Below are 20,027 nucleotides of genomic sequence, written 5' to 3'. Positions count from 1 at the left end.
CGTCACTGGGCTGGCAGATGCCAGGAGAACGATACCCGCCCTAGTACATAGTGCCAACTGTAAAGTTTGTTTCAGGAGGAATAATGGTCTGGGGCTGTTTTTCATCGCTCGGGCTAGGCTCCTTAGTTCCAGTGAAGGGAAACCTTAACAGCATACAACAACATTTTAGACGATTCTGTACTTCCAACTTTGGGGCAACAGTTTGAGGAAGGCCCTTTCCTGTTTCAGCATGACAATGCCCTCGTTCAAAGCGAGTTCCATACAGAAATGGTTTGTTGAGATCAGTGTGGAAGAACTTGACTGTCCTGCTCAGAGCCCTGACCCGCAGCAATGTTCCAACATCTAGTAGAAAGCCTTCCCGCAAGAGTGGAGGCTGTTATAGCAGCAAAGCGGGGACCAACTCCATATTAATGCCCGTGATTTTGGAATTAGATGTTCTATGAGCAGGTGTCCGCATACAATCGATTGGTCGAACGAACAGAGGACTTTTGGTCGACCAAGATTTCTTTAGTCGGTGACAGCCCTAGTACCTTGTAAACAAATAGTCGGCAATTAGCCTTAACTTAATTTGCAGGCCTAGATCTCATCCACAAATGGCTTTCCAGAATGGTTAGCCCTCTGTGTCCTTGAGAGGCCCATTGACTTCTCCTCCAGATACAGACACCCTTTGATATGGAGCACTGCCTTGCTGTTTGTGTTTTACGGACAAGAGATTGTTATCTCCAGTCCACTTACACACACACATAGTTACACCGCCATTCATGCGTGCATACTCACACACTCAGTTACACACGCATGCACACCCTCACCAACTTACACACACCCTCAGTACATGGAGCAGTTCAATGTGTCCCGGTAAAGGCCTCTGGTGGTGTTAACGCTGAGCTGCTCTCCCTCAGAGCATTTACACCAACCACAGTCAGACCAAACAGCTCCTGTACCAAGAGGACACTGCTCTCACGGTTTCCTCCACCAGTGGCTCCTGAGACAACCTCCATGGTGTTCTATTAAAATCAATAGGAGACATTTTATGAGGCAGTGCAACAGAACTAGGTGGAGGTTTGGGAGTAATGGAATGAGAAACCTTGTTCTCTACAGGGCCATGTAGACATTCTCTCCTTTATTCTCCCGTATAGGATACTTCTCTATTTCCTACAATCTGGTCATATTTGGCCTCCTTTCTCCAAGCTCTGCCAACCTAAATGTTCCAGTCTGGTCAGTCGGGCTGTGTGTGTTTGTCTTGGCAGGTGGGAGATGGCACCTTCTCAAAGGAGCTAATGTTGTTAGGCTGTGGTCTAGTACGGCGGTCAGGTCAGTTGAGGTCTCTGAAGTTTTTTTTCTTTTTCGTAAAAACATTGAGAATGAGTCAGACTACACTACACACTATTAGGGTTTCAAGTAAACAGTATTGCTGCAGACAAGCAACATCTAGTGTTTCCCTCAAAACGACTACCCTCCTGTCACGCAACTTTACCACTGAAACTTATTAATAACACCACTCTTCTCAGGCGCTGGACAACAGGCAGTTTAAGTACTGACGGTAAAAATACTGGAGATGGAAAACAACTCCATATCTACTCAGTGTTTGAGTTTGATAGTTTACCCCAAGGAGGCACATTAAGGTGGCAATGAGGTGCTTCATGTTTAAGCAGAGATTACATTATACGAATAGAAAAGCAAGTTCACTGAATTCCTCGTCATTAAAGCCTAGTGTTGGACTGATACGTGTGCTTCTACATCTGCATTGCTTGCTGTTTAGGGTTTTAGGCTGGGTTTCTGTACAGCACTTTGTGACATCAGCTGAGAAGGGCTTTATAAGAAGGGCTTTATAAATAGATTTGATTGATTGATGCTCACTATGGCGATTTCTCAATTTTGAGTAGGCAAGGAATGGAGGAAAGATTAATTGGGAAAGAGGCTCTTAGAGAGAGGAAAGTGGTCATGGATGAGGCATTGAGAACCCCCTCGGCTGGTCTGTCAGTCTGTTCTCACTTCTGGGGGAGTTACTTCTCCTCAGGCGCCTCGGCTTCCTCCCACACAGCGGAGCTCAGGCCCTCTTCCTTCTCTCTCTCGCTCTCTATGTGGCTCTCCGCTGCCCGGCCTATCCCTGCTGTGCTGGGTTTCTCATGTTTTCATCCTGGCCTAGCCTAGCAACGTAGCCCTGCCGTCAGGTTAAGCTTAGAATTAAATGGATAGAATAGAACACCCGTAACGTGGTCCTAAATTCTCAAGTGGAACATTGCATTGAAGTGGATTGTCCCTTCTGCTCCATTCTGTTTCTATGGTGTGTAGCAGATTGGATAGAACAGAAGGCACTTGGTTCCAAATTCTGAAATGGAACGTTGCCTTATAACGTAATGTCCCTCCTTGCTATTCTAGTTTTAAACAGGGTGTTGGAGAAATCCCCCTAGCAACAGAACGGAGAGAACAGAACACATGGTTGGAACAGAATGTGTAGAGTGGAACGCACATGGTTCTCAGTTCTGGAATGGAATGTCACTTTAATCGGATTGTCCCTCTTAGCCGGTGTTGTTCTATGGTGTCTCCTACCCCTGGCATTTCTAGCATAGTTCCTGGGCTCCACTGGGAGAACCCTTTGGCAGGCAGCGGCAGAGATTACACCTCGGGGAGGGAGCAGGCTGGAACTCACTAGCACTGGGTAGATCCTTGACACATACACATTTACACAGTGGTGGAAAATGTACTCAATTGCCATACTTGAGTAAAAGTTAAGATACTTTTACTGAAGTCATTTTCTATTAAGGTGAGTCACCCAGTAAAATACTAGAGCAAAAGTCTAAGTATTTTGTTTTAAATATACTTCAGTATCAAAAGTAGCCAGGGCCACACCAACACTGACATTATTTACAAGCAAAGCATTTGTTTAGTTAGTCCGCCAGATCAGAGGAAGTAGGGATGACCAGGTTTGTTCTCTTGATAAGTGTGTGAATTTGACCATTGTGGGTGTCAAGGAAAATGTTTGGAGTAAAAAGTACATTATTTTCTTTAGGAATGTAATGAAGTAAAAGTAGTCAAAAATATAAATGGTAAAGTAAAAATACCTCCAAAAATGATTTAAGTAGTACTTTAAAGTAGTTTTACTTAAGCACTTTACAGCACTGCATATACACATATAGAAACATGCACATAAACACGCGCGCAAGTGCACCCACGCCAAGCTCCCTTTGCACATAACAGTGGTGGAAAAAGTACCCAATTGTCATACTTGAGTAAAAGTAAAGATACCTTAATAGAAAATGACTCTAGTAAAAGTGAAAGTCACCCAGTAAAATACTACTTGAGTAAAAGCATAAAAGTATTTGGTTTTAAATACAGTTAAGTATCAAAGTAAATGTAATTGCTGAAATATACTTAACAATCAAAAGTAAAAGTATATCATATTTTAAAATTCATTATATAAAGCAACAAGACGGCACCATTTTCTTTCTTTTTTTTCTTTTTTTCTTTAGGGATAGCCAGAGGCATGCGCCAACACTCAGACATCATTTACAAAATAATCATTTGTGTTTAGTGAGTCCGCCAGATCAGAGGCAGTAGGGATGCCCAGGGATGTTCTCTTGATAAGTATGTGAATTATAAAACATGTCTGTCCTGCTAAGCATCCAAAATGTAACGAGTACTTTTGGGTGTCAGGGAAAATGTATGGAGTAAAAAGTACATTATTTTAGTGAAGTAAAAATATCAATAGTAAAGTACAGATACCTCCAAAAACTACTGAAATAGTACTTTAAGGTATTTTTACTTAAGTACTTTAATCACTGCACATATACATAACATTGTTGAGGTAGTGTTGGTAAATGTACATATAGCCCAGTGATTCACGCAAAGCCATAAATATACTGTCCAGACTGGTGGCACCAACATTAACTTTAACATTTTTAGTCTGACTCCAGTGTCATCCTTATCTCACTTCCATCTCTTTACAGTCACTCCAGTATTACAGACAAATGCTTTCATATTACACACATTTCCATGTGGATTGCTAACTATATGAATAATTAAACTGTTCAGTAGTCCCAAATATAATACAAGTACATTTATATGACGAGATGTTCCTTGTCTGGTAATGTGATCAGGAGAAACTCCTGTCCCTAGGTTAAGTCAGTCAGGGATTCAGGGCCTTAGAATAACAGAACCTTCCCTTGTCTATCTTTCTCCAGATCTGTCCCAGACGTCGTCTCCATCGCTGTCGGACCAACTCCTCCTGGGTCGAGAGGATGGGACGGGGGCCGGGATCAATGTGGAATGTCGTATCTGTGGAGACAAGGCCTCGGGGTTCCACTATGGAGTACACGCCTGTGAGGGTTGCAAGGTGAGGAAGCAGGGATTGAAGGGATGGGAAGATCCCAGGACGCTCCCAGAATGTGTTACATAAAATGTATTGGAGCAGCTTTTTGCATAATTTATAAACTGTAAACTCTATATATCTAATAAACCCTTTCTCACTGTTTTTTCTTTCTTCCCCCCTCTACTGTCTCGGTTTCTCTCAGGGGTTTTTCCGGCGGACCATCCGTATGAAGCTGGAGTACGAGCGCTGTGAGCGCAGCTGTAAGATCCAGAAGAAGAGCAGAAACAAGTGCCAGTACTGCCGCTTCCAGAAGTGCCTGCTGCTGGGCATGTCCCATGACGGTGAGACACAACCACCTTCCTATTCTCACATGTTTACTGGAGAAAGTGGGGGATGTACCCCATCAGTGAGTATTTGTGAGTATCCCCAATTTATGGATGCAGACTAAAATGAGTTTTCCTGCTTGTTCCCAGCGATCCGGTATGGCCGCATGCCGGAGGCAGAGAAGAGGAAGCTGGTGGCGGGCCTCCTGGCGGGAGAGAGAGCCCCGACCACCAACCCCAATGGCTCGGATCTCAAATCCCTGGCCAAGCAGGTCAACAATGCCTATCTGAAGAACCTCAACATGACCAAGAAGAAGGCTCGCAGCATCCTCACCGGCAAGACCAGCTCCAGCCCAGTAGAGTATCCATATGTAAATGAAATATTCTGAACAGAAATATAAATGCAACAATTTGTAACAATTTTAGTGAGTTACAGTTCAAGGAAATCAGTCAATTGAAGTAAATTTATTAGACCCTAATCTAGGGATTTCACATGAGTGGGCCTGGGAGGGCGTAGGCCCAACCACTGGTTGGTCGTACTGCCAAATTCTCTAAAATGACGTTGGAGGTGGCTTATGGTAGTAGAGAAATTAAAATGTCATTATCTGGCAACAGTCCAGGAGACATTTGTGGCGTTGTGTGACAAAACTGCACATTTTAGAGTGGCCTTTTATTGTTCACAGCACAAGGTGCACAGGTGTAATGATCATGCCATTTAATCAGCTTCTTGATATGCCACACCTGTCAGGTGGCTGGATTATCTTTGCAAAGGAGAAATGCTCACTAACAGGAATGTAAACAAATTTGGGCACAAAATTTGAGATATAAGCTTTTTTTATTTTCTTTCAGCTCATGAAACATGGGACCAACACTTGCGTCTATATTTTTGATCACTATACAGTGAGGGAAAAAGTATTTGATCCTCTGCTGATTCTGTACGTTTGTCCACTGACAAAGAAATGATCAGTCTATAATTTCAATGGTAGGTTTATTTGAACAGTGAGAGACAGAATAACCACAAAAAAATCCAGAAAAATGCATGTCAAAAATGTTATAAATTGATTTGCATTTTGCATTAGGAGTGCTCTTAAAGGGAGTGCTCCTAATCTCAGCTTGTTACCTGTATAAAAGACACCTGTCCACAGAAGCAATCAATCAATCAGATTCCAAACTCTCCACCATGGCCAAGACCAAAGAGCTCTCCAAGGATGTCACATAAGGCTGGAATTGGCTACAAGACCATCGCCAAGCAGCTTGGTGAGAAGGTGACAACAGTTGGTGCGATTATTTGCAAATGGAAGAAACACAAAAGAACTGTCAATCTCCCTCGGCCTGGGGCTCCATGCAAGATCTCACCTTGTGGAGTTGCAATGATCATGAGAACAGTGACGAATCAGCCCAGAACTACACGGGAAAATCTTGTCAATGATCTCAAGGCAGCTGGGACCATAGTCACCAAGAAAACAATTGGTAAAACACTACGCCGTGAAGGACTGAAATCCTGCAGCGCCCGCAAGGTCCCCCTGCTCAAGAAAGCACATATACATGCCCGTCTGAAGTTTGCCAATGAACATCTGAATGATTCAGAGGACAACTGGGTGAAAGTGTTGTGGTCAGATTAGAGGTCGACCGATTTATGATTTTTCAACGCCGATACAGATTATTGGAGGACCAAAAAAAGCCGATACCGATTAATCTGCCAAATGTTTTATTTATTTATTTGTAATAATGACAATTACAACAATACTGAATGAACACTTATTTTAACTTAATATAATACATCAATACAATCAATTTAGCCTCAAATAAATAATGAAACATGTTCAATTTGGTTTAAATAATGCAAAAACAAAGTGTTGGAGAAGAAAGTAAAAGTGCAATATGTGCCATGTAAAAAAGCTAACGTTTAAGTTCCTTGCTCAGAACATGAGAACATATGAAAGCTGGTGGTTCCTTTTAACATGAGTCTTCAATATTCCCAGGTAAGATGTTTTAGGTTGTAGTTATTATAGGAATTATAGGACTGTTTCTCTCTATACGATTTGTATTTCATATACCTTTGACTATTGGATGTTCTTATAGGCACTTTAGTATTGCCAGTGTAACAGTATAGCTTCCGTCCCTCTCCTCGCTCCTACCTGGGCTCGAACCAGGAACACATCGACAACAGCCACCCTCCGAAGCAGCGTTACCCATGCAGAGCAAGGGGAACAACTACTCCAAGTCTCAGAGCGAGTGACGTTTGAAACGCTATTAGCGCGCACCCGCTAACTAGCTAGCCATTTCACATCGGTTACACCAGCCTAATCTTGGGAGTTGACAGGCTTGAAGTCATAAACAGCGCAATGCATTGCGAAGGGCTGCTGGCAAAACGCACGAAAGTGCTATTTTGAATGAATGCTTGCGAGCGTGCTGGTGCCTACCATCGCTCAGTCAGACAGCTCTATCAAATCATAGACTTAATTATAACATAATAACACACAGAAATACGAGCCTTAGGTCATTAAAACCTCTTACATCTAGATGTTCCGCTAGCGGAACACCTGCTCCAATATCCAATGATGGGCGTGGCGCGAAATACAAATTCCTCTAAAATCCGAAAACTTCAATTTTTCAAACATATGACTATTTTACAGCTATTTAAAGACAAGACTCTCGTTAATCTAACCACACTGTCCGATTTCAAAAAGGCTTTACAGCGAAAGCAAAACATTAGATTATGTCAGCAGAGTACCCAGCCAGAAATAATCAGACACCCATTTTTCAAGCTAGCATATAATGTCACAAAAACCCAGAAGACAGCTAAATGCAGCACTAACCTTTGATGATCTTCATCAGATGACAACCCTAGGACATTATGTTATACAATGCATGCATGTTTTGTTCAATCAAGTTCATATTTATATCAAAAACCAGCTTTTTTACATTAGCATGTGACGTTCAGAACTAGCATACCCCCCGCAAACCTCCGGTGAATTTACTAAATTACTCACGATAAACGTTCACAAAAAACATAACAATTATTTTAAGAATTATAGATACAGAACTCCTCTATGCACTTGATATGTCCGATTTTAAAACAGCTTTTCGGTGAAAGCACATTTTGCAATATTCTAAGTAGATAGCCCGGCATCACAGGGCTAGCTATTTAGACACCCACCAAGTTTAGCACTCACCAAAATCAGATTTACTATTAGAAAAGTTTGATTACCTTTCCTGTTCTTCGTCAGAATGCACTCCCAGGACTTCTACTTCAATAACAAATGTAGGTTTGGTCCAAAATAATCCATAGTTATGTTCCAACAGCGGCGTTTTGTTAGTGCGTTCAAGACACTATCCCAATGGTAAATAACGGTCATGCGCACGGCGCATTTCGTGACAAAAGATTTCTAAATATTTCATTACCGTACTTCGAAGCATGTCAACCGCTGTTTAAAATCAATTTTTATGCCATTTTTCTCGTAAAAAAGCGATAATATTCCGACCGGGAATCTGCAATTAGGTAAACAGCCGAAAGAAAATACAGCATGGGGTCGACTCGGGCACGAGCCTAATTCCTTTGTCCTCTTATCGGCCACTTGGCAAAGGCGATTATGTGTTTCAGCCAGAGGCTGCCTCGTCATCGTTCAGCTTTTTCCCGGGCTCTGAGAGCCTATGGAAGCCGTAGGAAGTGTCACGTTACAGCTAAGATCCCCACTCTTCAATAAACAGAGACAAGAAGAACGACTCCTTGTCAGACAGGCCACTTCCTGCATGAAATCTTCTCAGGTTTTTGCCTGCCATATGAGTTCTGTTATACTCACAGACACCATTCAAACAGTTTTAGAAACTTTAGGGTGTTTTCTATCCAAAGCCAATAATTATATGCATATTCTAGTTACTGGGCAGGAGTAGTAATCAGATTAAATCGGGTACGTTTTTTATCCGGCCGTGTAAATACTGCCCCCTAGCCCTAACAGGTTTTAAGAATTATAGATACAGAACTCCTCTATGCACTCGCTATGTCCGATTTTAAAATAGCTTTTCGGTGAAAGCACATTTTGCAATATTCTAAGTAGATAGCCCGGCATCACAGGGCTAGCCATTTAGACACCCACCAAGTTTAGCCCTCACCAAAGTCAGATTTACTATAAGAAAAATGTTATTACCTTTGCTGTTTTTCGTCAGAATGCACTCCCAGAACTTCTACTTCAATAAGAAATGTTGGTTTGGTTCAAAATAATCCATAGTTATATCCAAATAGCGGCGTTTTGTTCGTGCGTTCAAGACACTATCCAAGGGTGACGAAGGGTTACGCGCCCGACGCGTTTCGTGACAAAAAAATTCTAAATATTCCATTACCGTACTTCGAAGCATGTCAACCGCTGTTTAAAATCAATTTTTATGCCATTTTTCTCGTAAAAAAGCGATAATATTCCGACCGGGAAACCGTGTTTTAGTACAAAGAGAGAGAAAGTAAACATGGAGTCGACTCGTGCATGCGCCTCAGTCTCATAGTACTCTGACCGACCACTATCCAAACGCGCTAATGTTTTTCAGCCAGGGCCTGCAAAGCCACCATTCAGCTTTTTGCCGCCTTCTGAGAGCCCATGGGAGCCGTAGGAAGTGTCACGTAACAGCAGAGATCCCCTGTTTTGGATAGAGATGATCAAGAAGGCCAAGAAATGGTCAGACAGGGTACTTCCTGTACAGAATCTTCTCAGGTTTTGGCCTGCCAAATGAGTTGTTATACTCACAGACACCATTCAAACAGTTTTAGAAACTTTGGAGTGTTTTCTATCCAAAGCTAATAATTATATGCGTATTCTAGTTTCTGGGCAGGAGTAATAATCAGATTAAATCGGGTACGTTTTTTATCCGGCCGTGAAAATACTGCCCCCTATCCATAACAGGTTCATTCCATTTGCCAACACAAAGTACTCAAAACGTTCTGTGTAAGAACTCCATTGTTCCACAGATTCATCAAATGTTCCTATATTTCCAATTAATGCAGACATTTTCGGTTTATTTTTCTTTCTCACACTTTTCAGACGGTCCCTTACACCAGACCCCTTCTTTTTCTTTCTTTTAACTCATGATGACTTCACTTTCTCCCGCAGCGAAACTCTTCCTATCCCTAGAGGCTCTCGTTGCCTGACATCAAAAGCTAGCTAGCATCACTCAACTGGCTAGCTCCACAGGACATGAGACGGGAGTAGAAATTAACGTGGGCATTGTTTAATGCGTTTCACAGGAAGAACATTCCAAGCATTTCAACGTAGGTAAGCAAGGGGGGACAAAACTAGAATATACACAACAAAAGGGTCTGAATACTTACGTAAATAAGGTATTTCTGGTATAAATTTGTTTTTGTTTTGTCATTATGGAGTATTATGTGTAGATAAAGGGGGGAATTTAATACATTTTAGAATAAGGCTGTAAAGTAACAAAATGTGGAAAAAGTCAAGGGGTCTGAATACTTTCCGAATGCACTGTATATATGGAGATAGTTTAGTGCCTAAAATAAGGAGTTATAAGAAAGATCAAGATTTTTTGATCTTATTTTTTGAAGGGACTCTGTTCATAAATTAAGCTGTTATTCAATGCATTTCTATGGGCTGATAGCAGTATGGCCAAATTCAATGTTTCATCAAACAATATTTTTTTCAGAAATGATACCTTAAGTCATTTCCATGCACTTCAATTGTGTCCATGGCCTTTTTGATTCTGTAATTTCAATCAACACTAATTGAAGCAACAGGCATGTAGCCTATACTCTAGAATGGCAGTCTGAGGCACAGGAGCACCAAGGTGCACAGCTGCACTAAAACTTCACTTCTGTTTACACTGCCTAGCTCTCCAGTAGTGTTGGTTGTCTAGCAGCTGTGTATAAACTTGTGTTAAAAATCCTGGTTGTCTCAAGGCCTTATCACTGTTGTGTCTGAGACGGGAAGGACAGGGGAACAGGCCAAAATGTCAGTGTCACCATTGATTTATAGGCTGGCTGTATGCAACCACTGTTCCTTCCTATCAGTGTATCTTCCTAAACCAGGCACAGACAGAGTGCAATTTCCAGTGAAAAGTCTGTTACTGTTATTATACTTCTATTTCTTAACTAAATAACTTCTCTCACCCTTCCTTTTTCTTTTCTCTCCCCCCTTTGCAGCCCTTTGTGATTCACGACATGGACTCCTTGTGCCAGGCTGAGAACGGGCTGGTGTGGAAACAGCTGATCAACGGTACGACCCCCAACAAGGAGATAGGGGTACACGTGTTCTACCGCTGCCAGTGCACCACGGTGGAGACGGTCAGGGAGCTCACTGAGTTTGCCAAGAGCATCCCCGGCTTCGTAGACCTCTTCCTCAACGACCAGGTATATACAGCAACACTACATTCAATCAAATCGTTAATCAAAAGTTTTGTTGTCCAAGTTGGAAGTTATTGTACAGCCAGGAATTGTGTATATATAGCAAGCTATGATATATTTAACCAATAAGGCCAGAGGTGGTGTGGTATATTGGCCATTATAAACCGGGTCATTTGGGTCCTGGAGGCTGATTGGCTGAAACAGTATTTCAGCTGTTTGTGCATGTAAGACAATCAGGGTTTCTGTTAGGAAAATGTGGCGCTGGAGAACGTGACCGGAAAGATTTTAATTTACCGGCCATTTGAAGAAATACACTGCTCAAAAAAATAAAGGGAACACTAACCTCTTACATCTAGACGCTCCGCTAGCAGAACACCGCTCCAATATCCAATGATAGGGCGTGGCGCGAAATACAAACTCCTCGAAAATCCGAAATCTTCCATTTTTCAAACATATGACTATTTTACACCATTTTAAAGATAAGACTCTCCTTTATCTAACCACATTGTCCGATTTCAAAAAGGCTTTACAACAAAAGCAAAACATTAGATTATGTCAGGAGAGTACCCAGCCAGAAATAATCAGACACCCATTTTTTCAAGTTAGCATATAATGTCACAAAAAACAAAACCACAGCTAAATGCAGCACTAACCTTTGATGATCTTCATCAGATGACACTCCTAGGACATTATGTTATACAATATATGCATGTTTTGTTCAATCAAGTTCATATTTATATAAAAAAAACAGAACTAGCATTCCCACCGAACACTTCCGGTGAATTTACTAAATTACTCACGATAAACGTTCACAAAAAACATAACAATTATTTTAAGAATAATAGATACAGAACTCCTTTATGCAATCGCGGTGTCCGATTTTAAAATAGCTTTTCGGTGAAAGCACATTTTGCAATATTCTGAGTAGATAGCCCGGCCATCACAGGCTAGCTATTTTGACACCCACCAAGTTTGGTACTCGCCAAACTCAGATTTACTATAAGAAAAATTGGATTACCTTTGCTGTTCTTCGTCAGAATGCACTCCCAGGACTTCTACTTCAACAACAAATGTTGGTTTGGTTCCAAATAATCCATAGTTATATCCAAATAGCGGCGTTTTGTTCGTGCGTTCAAGACACTATCCGAAGGGTAAGGAAGGTGACGCGCCCGACGCGTATCGTGACAAAACATTTCAAAATATTCCATTACCGTACTTCGAAGCAGGTCAAACGCTGTTTAAAATCAATTTTTGTGCTATTTTTCTCGTAAAATAGCGATAATATTCCGACCGGGAGTCGTTGTTTTCGTTCAAAGACTGAAAATTCAAAATGGACTCTTCACGTGCACGCGCGCGCCCGTCTCATTGTTCTCAGATCGACCACAATCCAAATGCGCTACTGTTTTTCAGCCATGGACAGCAGAGTCCTCATTCAACGTTCTGGCGCCTTCTGAGAGCCTATGGGAGCCTTAGAAAGTGTCACGTTACAGCAGAGATCCTCTGTTTTGGATAGAGATGACAAAGAAGGCCAAGAAATGGTCAGACAGGGTACTTTCTGTACAGAATCTTCTCAGGTTTTGGCCTGCCATTTGAGTTCTGTTATACTCACAGACACCATTCAAACAGTTTTAGAAACTTTGGAGTGTTTTCTATCCAAAGCTACTAATTATATGCATATTCTAGTTTCTGGGCAGGAGTAATAACCAGATTAAATCGGGTATGTTTTTTATCCGGCCGTGAAAATACTGCCCCCTGTCCATAACAAGTTAAACAACACAATGTAACTCCAAGTCAATCACACTTCTGTGAAATCAAACTGTCCACTTAGGAAGCAACAGTGATTGACAATAAATTTCACATGCTGTTGTGCAAATGGAATAGACAACAGGTGGAAATTATAGGCAATTAGAAAGACACCCCCAATAAAGGAGTGGTTCTGCAGATGGTGACCACAGACCACTTCTCAGTTACTATGCTTCCTGGCTGATGTTTTGGTCACTTTTGAATGCTGGCGGTGCTTTCACTCTAGTGGTAGCATGAGATGGAGTCTACAACCCACACAAGTGGCTCAGGTAGTGCAGCTCATCCAGGATGGCACATCAATGCGAGCTGTGGTAAGTAGGTTTGCTGTGTGTGACAGATGAATATCTCTGTTAGAAACTTAGGGGCAATCTAAAGATACAACAACTAGGATGGTTTGCTAATATGACTAGGATTGTGCCTTTGGCTTCTGGATGATTAATTAAAGTTAATATGAAAGCCAATAGAACAGGAGAGAAATGGCATAGTTGTGGGTCCAAACGGGAAGTAAGTGGAAATACTTTTTCCAAAATTATATAATTACTCCAGTCTATACAGAAATAAATAAAATATTTCACCAGAAAGCATGACTTAGCCACAAAAGAATCGAGGATCATTAGCTTCCTTAAAAATATTGCTGTGGATTGTTTCAATGGCTGGTGATCTCACATTTGTTGACTTAACTTTTTAGTTTTTATTATTTTAATTCAGATTTGTATGATTAATCACGTGAATGATTTTGATAAATGAAAATGTTATAATTTAAATGAAACTGTTCCATGAAAATGTGCATATGAAAATCCTAACTGTCACAGAACAGTAGAAATTGTAGGAAAAATTGTAAGCTTACCCAAACTTGAAACTCACACGCCACCTATGAAGTCTTTTTAAAATAATTGCCTCCAGGTTTCCATGGTCAGATTTTGACTATAGGCAACTTTGAAGCAAGGTAAGGTAAGACATGCCTCATATTAGGAAATAAAAACATTCCGGTTTCAAACAATCAAGTATGTTGTGGGATGAGGGATGATAGAGCCCAAATTAATACAACAACTGTTCATTAAAAAAAAGTGTTTTAAAAGCAATGAAGCTGATGCAACAGATCAGAACGTTTAGCTTAAAATGTTGATCAACTATTAGGCTATTTCTTCACATTATAAGCGCAGCAATGCACACACGGAAGCCCAAATGTTCCAAAAAGCAATTACTGGGAAAACACCATTCTCCAAAGTGCATCGCAAATGTGAGCAGTTTAATATGGCAGAGATGAAAATAGCCTTTAGAAATGTAGAGGCAAGATCGAAAGATGCAACAACTAGCATGGGTTGTTAATATGACTAGGACTGCGTCTTTGGCTGCTGGAAAAAGAAAGTTGAGAACATGAGAGAAATATTGGTTTCAATGGCAAATAAGGAAGTGCTTATAAAATAATCCCCTTAACATTCCTGTGGTTGGAACACGGTAAGACATGCCTCATAAAATTACAAAAAAAACATCCAGGTTTTAAACAATTAAGTTTATCAAATCAAATTTCAAATCAAATTTATTTATATAGCCCTTCGTACATCAGCTGAAATCTCAAAGTGCTGTACAGAAACCCAGCCTAAAACCCCAAACAGCAAGCAATGCATGTGAAAGAAGCACGGTGGCTGGGAAAAACTCCCTAGGAAAAACTCCTGAGAAAGGCCAAAAACCTAGGAAGAAACCTAGAGAGGAACCAGGCTATGAGGGGTGGCCAGTCCTCTTCTGGCTGTGCCGGGTGGATATTATAACAGAACATGGTCAAGATGTTAAAATGTTAATGGTTTATGGTTAAATAGTTTCAAAGTGTTGACTGCCTCTGCTCAGATTGTAAGGTGGGTGATGTTGCTGTGCACAACAGGCACTGGCCTTTCTCTGCTATCTGAACGAACAGTGCCTTGAGTATGACAGAATCAAGCCTTTAGACTTTATATTAATTATCTCACGTTATATTTGTCAAACATGACTGGCGTTTAGCCTATATCTATGTAATTAAAAGTCTAATTAAAGTTTGACTACATTTTCAGGCGCCTCCCTCCTGTCAGCATCGGTCTGGACATGAGACTGTAGCCTATCACCTTCACTTTGACATGTAGGCTTATTATGTATGTATTGGGCTCCCAAGTGGCCCAGTGGTCTAAGGCACTGCATCTCAGTGCAGTCCCTTGTTCGAATCCAGGCTGCATCACATCCGGCCGTGATTGGGAGTTCCATAGGGCTGCGCACAATTGGTTGGGTTTGGCCGGGGTAGGCCGTCATTGTAAATAGGAATTTGTTCTTCAAATCAAATTGTATTGCTCACATGGTAAGCAGATGTTAAAGTGAGTGTAGCGAAATGCTTGTTCCTAAGGATTCGGAAGCGAGGCGACAATCTGTCGGCGCCACCTTGCTCTTAACTGACTTGCCAAGTTAAATAAAGGTTAAATAAAAAAATATTAACATTAACATACACTTATGTTTTTCTTAACAGAATAGCTAGTGTTTTTTGGTTTTCAGATCAATTTAATTGGCTATTTTGGTTAATGGCCTTGGTGCCCTGGCAGACCTTGGCCTTGCCCCTAAAATCACTAAATGTTATATATATAAATAAAATATATCTCACACACGCACAGCTAGAATGCTGTTTCAACCAATCAGCGTTCAGGACCCAAACTACTATATATAACATATAGAACGTGTATACAGTGCATTCCCAAAGTATTGACTTTTTCCACATTATTTTTCCACAGCCTTAATCTAAAATGCTTTTCCCCCATCAATCTACACCCAATACTGCATCATGACAAAGCAAAAACAGGTTTTTCGATTTTTTTTGTTGTTGATAATGTATAAAAAAAATAAAAACTGATATCACAATTAAATAAGTATTCAGACCCTTTGTTATGAGACTCGAAAATGTATATATCTTCTATGTTCTAAAAACCTGTTTTCGCTTTGCCATTATGGGGTATTGTGTGTAGATCGATGAGAAATGTTTTATTAAATCCATTTTAGAATAAGGCTCTAATGTAACAGAATGTGGAAAAAGTCAAGGGGTCTAAATACTTTCCAAATGCAGTGTACATACTTGGCATAAGCAAAGAGTTGAGATATCAGGCGATGAAAATCAGGCTGCGGTTCTCCCTCCCCCCACCAGGTGACGCTGCTGAAGTACGGCGTGCACGAGGCCATCTTCGCCATGCTGCCCTCGCTCATGAACAAGGACGGGTTGCTGGTGGCCAACGGGAAGGGCTTTGTGACCCGGGAGTTCCTGCGCAGCCTGCGGCGCCCCTTCAGTGAGATCATGGAGCCCAAGTTTGAGTTTGCGGTCAAGTTCAACGCCCTGGAGCTGGATGACAGTGACCTGGCCCTGTTCGTGGCCGCCATCATCCTCTGTGGAGGTATGTGCTGATTCTATACTGGTGCTACCGGGAAAACTCATTACTGTACTACCACAATACACTGTCCTAATAACCCTAACCCCTCTACTATCATCAGAAGCCTAAGGTAACTAAGAAAAGCTGAGGTTAGTGCTAAAATATAAGTTTGTTTTCTACCAGTTGACAGATACTTACCTCCCTCTCCCCATTCCTTTTCTCGCCCCTCCTCTTCCCATCCTTTCCCTCTCTCTCCTCCTGTCAGACCGTCCGGGGCTGATAAACATCAAGCAGGTGGAGGAGATTCAGGACAGCATCCTGCAGGCCCTGGACCAGCACCTGCTGGCCAACCACACTGACTCAAAGTACCTTTTCCCCAAGCTGCTCAACAAGATGGCCGACCTGCGCCAGCTGGTCACTGAGAACGCCATGCTGGTCCAGAAGATCAAGAAGACCGAGTCAGAGACCTCGCTGCACCCGCTGCTGCAGGAGATCTACAAGGACATGTACTGACTGGACTGGTTTAGCTTCCTAGTACAGCAGCAGTGTTCACTCACTCCTGGTTTCTGGGATTGGGAGTCACAGGGAGTGCATGTTTTTGTTCCAGCCCAGCATTAACACACTATTCACCTCATCAGCCAATCAACCACGACCTTGATCAGTTGAATCAGGTGTGTCAGCGTTTATTCTGAAACCACTGGCTGGTGGGAGTTAGAACTATGTATATGTAGCTGCACACTCTTGTTCAGATGCAATTGATTGATTATAAATCAGCGTAGTTTGGGCAGCAAGTTGCTTTCATCATCACGTCTCTTGACTGTCTCTGGACTGTACGAATGACATGTACTGACCTGGAATGGAGCAAGAGACTAATGGGAGACATACAGAGTAACATACACCCTGCCACATATTAAACGTGTGTGAGTGTTTGGGTGCCCGAAATAGAAGGTGATTTGAGCTGTTTCAAGTGGATGCTGTTGTATAGCAGGCCTTTGACTGTGGTTGGACAGGACTGAAGCGGTTGAAGGGCTTGTAGTGTCCTGCTCTGAATGTGGTGAAGGTGCAGTGTCGAGGTATTCATTTCCAGGAGAATACCAAACAGCTCATCAACCAACGCCACAACAAAACCAAGACTCCTCTTTTCCCCCTAAATGTTACAAGGATGATCAGCGTTGCTCTTTTTATACAACAGATTTTTGTAGTCTCTCCCGATGCGCAGTGTTTTTTACAACAGTCAACACATTCTTAACCCTGCAGTTCAGGGTCATTACCAGACTTTGTTCTGCCATTGTTTGTGTTACAAACTTCCTGAGAAGTCGTGATGCTGATATTCAGAAAAATGCTGTTCTGCTTGCCTCTACAAATGAGGGTTGTCGGCAACCATAGGTGTCCCCTGACCGTCCGTCCCTACCATCCCATCCTAAGGCCATAACACTGGGATAACCTATCACCAAACCCCCCTTAGCTCTCCTTTCCACATATGTGTTAATTCACACCCCTCAACCTCCCACTGATCTAATCATAGAACGGTTTGGATTTGTTTGATAACTCACAGTCCCGGGTTCGAAGAACCTCCTTTCTGTGCTAGTGAACAAAATCCATCGTCACACCCCCAGAGAATGTGTGATAGTAGGAGCTGTGATTTTGTGTATGCCTTTTCTATATGAATCTCCTCCATTTGAGGTCCACCCCCTGCACTTCTCCTCCTGTTAGACCAGGAAGCACACACAGTCCAGTCAGTCTCACTTTTCAATGGACACATACATTTATAGATTCTTACAACATCCTAACCTCAATACCTTTTGTTTTGTTTTGTGTACAACTGATGGGTCTGAAACCATGGGATGATGCTGTGTTGTCATACTGTGAAGGTGAACCTGATCACAGTGTCTGTATAAGACGTTTTGAATGCCTGATTTTACTTATGTTTACTTAATTATGTATAATTGAAGTATGGTATGTATATATTTTTTTCAGCCAGGTGGTGTTCTGTTAACTGCGCACAGTCAACAAGCTAAACTCTAACAGTACTTTTCTCATATTAGGAGCTTCCCGCTTTCTTTCTTTTCCTCTCTTCTTATTCTTCCACTAAGTATGGTGCTATGGATTTGGCCAACTATCGCTCCCTCACGCAGTCGAACTTCAGACAGGGATTGACCCGTTCATAACACTTAGAGAAAAATGGATCCTTCTCCCTTGGTTCCTTCCTATCGCTTCTTCACTGATCTAAAAAGGCCCGGTCAAATGAAAGCAATACAGCAAAAGCTTCTGTAGTGCTTCCACCATATAGATTGTACCCATCTAGATCATGATCAATTGAAGGGAGTGAGTAAGCATTTGAAGAGTTGAAATACATGGCAACGGTCAAGAAATTACTTCTAGAAAATTACTTCTAGACAAGCCATCAGAATTCAGAGATGCATGGCAGCAGGGGGACCAATCTAAATTGCCATGCGAGGAAAAAGGTTTATCCTCATTCTTTTAGGTCAGCCAATTATGGTAACTGATGAAATACTGCACTTCCTACTGTACATAGCAATTATGTAAATGTTATGCAAAACAATGTATGTTTCTGTTTTTATTATTTTCTATATTGTGACATTAAAATTGCAAAAAAAGTTTATTCTAGCACGAGTAAGGGGAGGACATATGTGACTCCTTGCCTATACAGTAGAGAGGTTACAGATATCTCTTGAATAAGCGCTTTATTTCTGCTCACAGGGACTTGATAAAGCACAAATGAGTGATCTGATGCTCGCCTAACAGCAGAGACCGTTGAGACAATGATAATAATAAAGTGACAGTGTTGAACCACCTGTTCTGGTTAGTGTGCTGTATCCACTTGGAGTCAGTGTACCCTGGGGCGGATGGGGGGTCCTTTCTCTCCCTGTATTCATCTTTCTTTAATTCTCTTACCTTCTTCCTTTCTCTCAGTATGAATCATTTTATTTTCCTGCTTTTTTTTCTGGTGCCCCCAAAAATGTCATTGTCATGGACCGCCTGTGGTTAGTTATAATTACACATTTGATGTGTTCATAAACTTCTAGGGATTTTTTTTTTAACTTTTCAGTTACTGAATAGAACAAGTTACAATGAAATGTCAGCAAAGTAGTACTGCTGCATGAGAAAAAAGCTAAATTGTGTACATTTTTCTTTGAATCAATTGTTGTCTAATGATTTTATTTCTGCATACAAATGTTATGAGCACAACAGCACAGGTCTGAAATATTCTACGGTCTACCACAGCAATACTGTGCACTTCCCCCTATTTAACATCTGTATAAACACCTGGTGTTAACTGTCTGAGGGAAAGTATAGGATTTCTACCTTTGGTATAGAACTTCCTATAAATGGTTGATTAAAAAACATTGGTTAATACTTTTGTGTTTTGCTTTCTTCTTACTTGTTCGACTACATGTGATGTTCTCGTTTTCAATTATTGGATAAAATCTCATATGTTACATGTTTATCGTAATGTCAAGAACATCAACCAAATAAAGTGTCTCTGGTCAAAAGTAGTGCACTTTATTAGTTCTAGTGCATGTGTGAGAGCAAGATAAATAAAACCAATCCTCTACAACTGGATGGGTCAGGTCTGTGTCTATCGACTGTCACGCGTTGGAAAGCCTGGCGGCCCCTGGCTTCCTTCCTGAGACAGCGTTTCCTTTGAGGTGTGTGTGTGAACCCAGTGAGCGAGGCCATGCGTCTCAACAATCACCCCCCAGCCATTGTTTTTCACGGACAGGCTGGGCTCAGGCTGCGGTATCCAGCCTACATACAGATCAGTTCAATCAAACTTGAATGGAGCCCACCGAGGGGGGGTATGGGTGGACCACTACATACAGTGTCCCTCTTCCTGTGAACCCTAACCT

At 41.6% G+C, this 20,027-nt stretch overlaps 1 pseudogene; it reads left to right on the top strand.

Moving 5' to 3' along the window:
- The window catches only part of LOC115150278 (peroxisome proliferator-activated receptor delta-like), a 44,301-nt pseudogene extending 24,768 nt beyond the window's left edge, over window positions 1-19,533 (top strand).
- The last annotated feature ends 494 nt before the right edge of the window (window positions 19,534-20,027 follow it).

This window comes from Salmo trutta, chromosome 16, assembly GCF_901001165.1.
Source record: "Salmo trutta chromosome 16, fSalTru1.1, whole genome shotgun sequence".
NCBI lineage: Eukaryota > Metazoa > Chordata > Actinopteri > Salmoniformes > Salmonidae > Salmo > Salmo trutta.
This window is presented reverse-complemented; position numbering and strand designations above follow the sequence as displayed.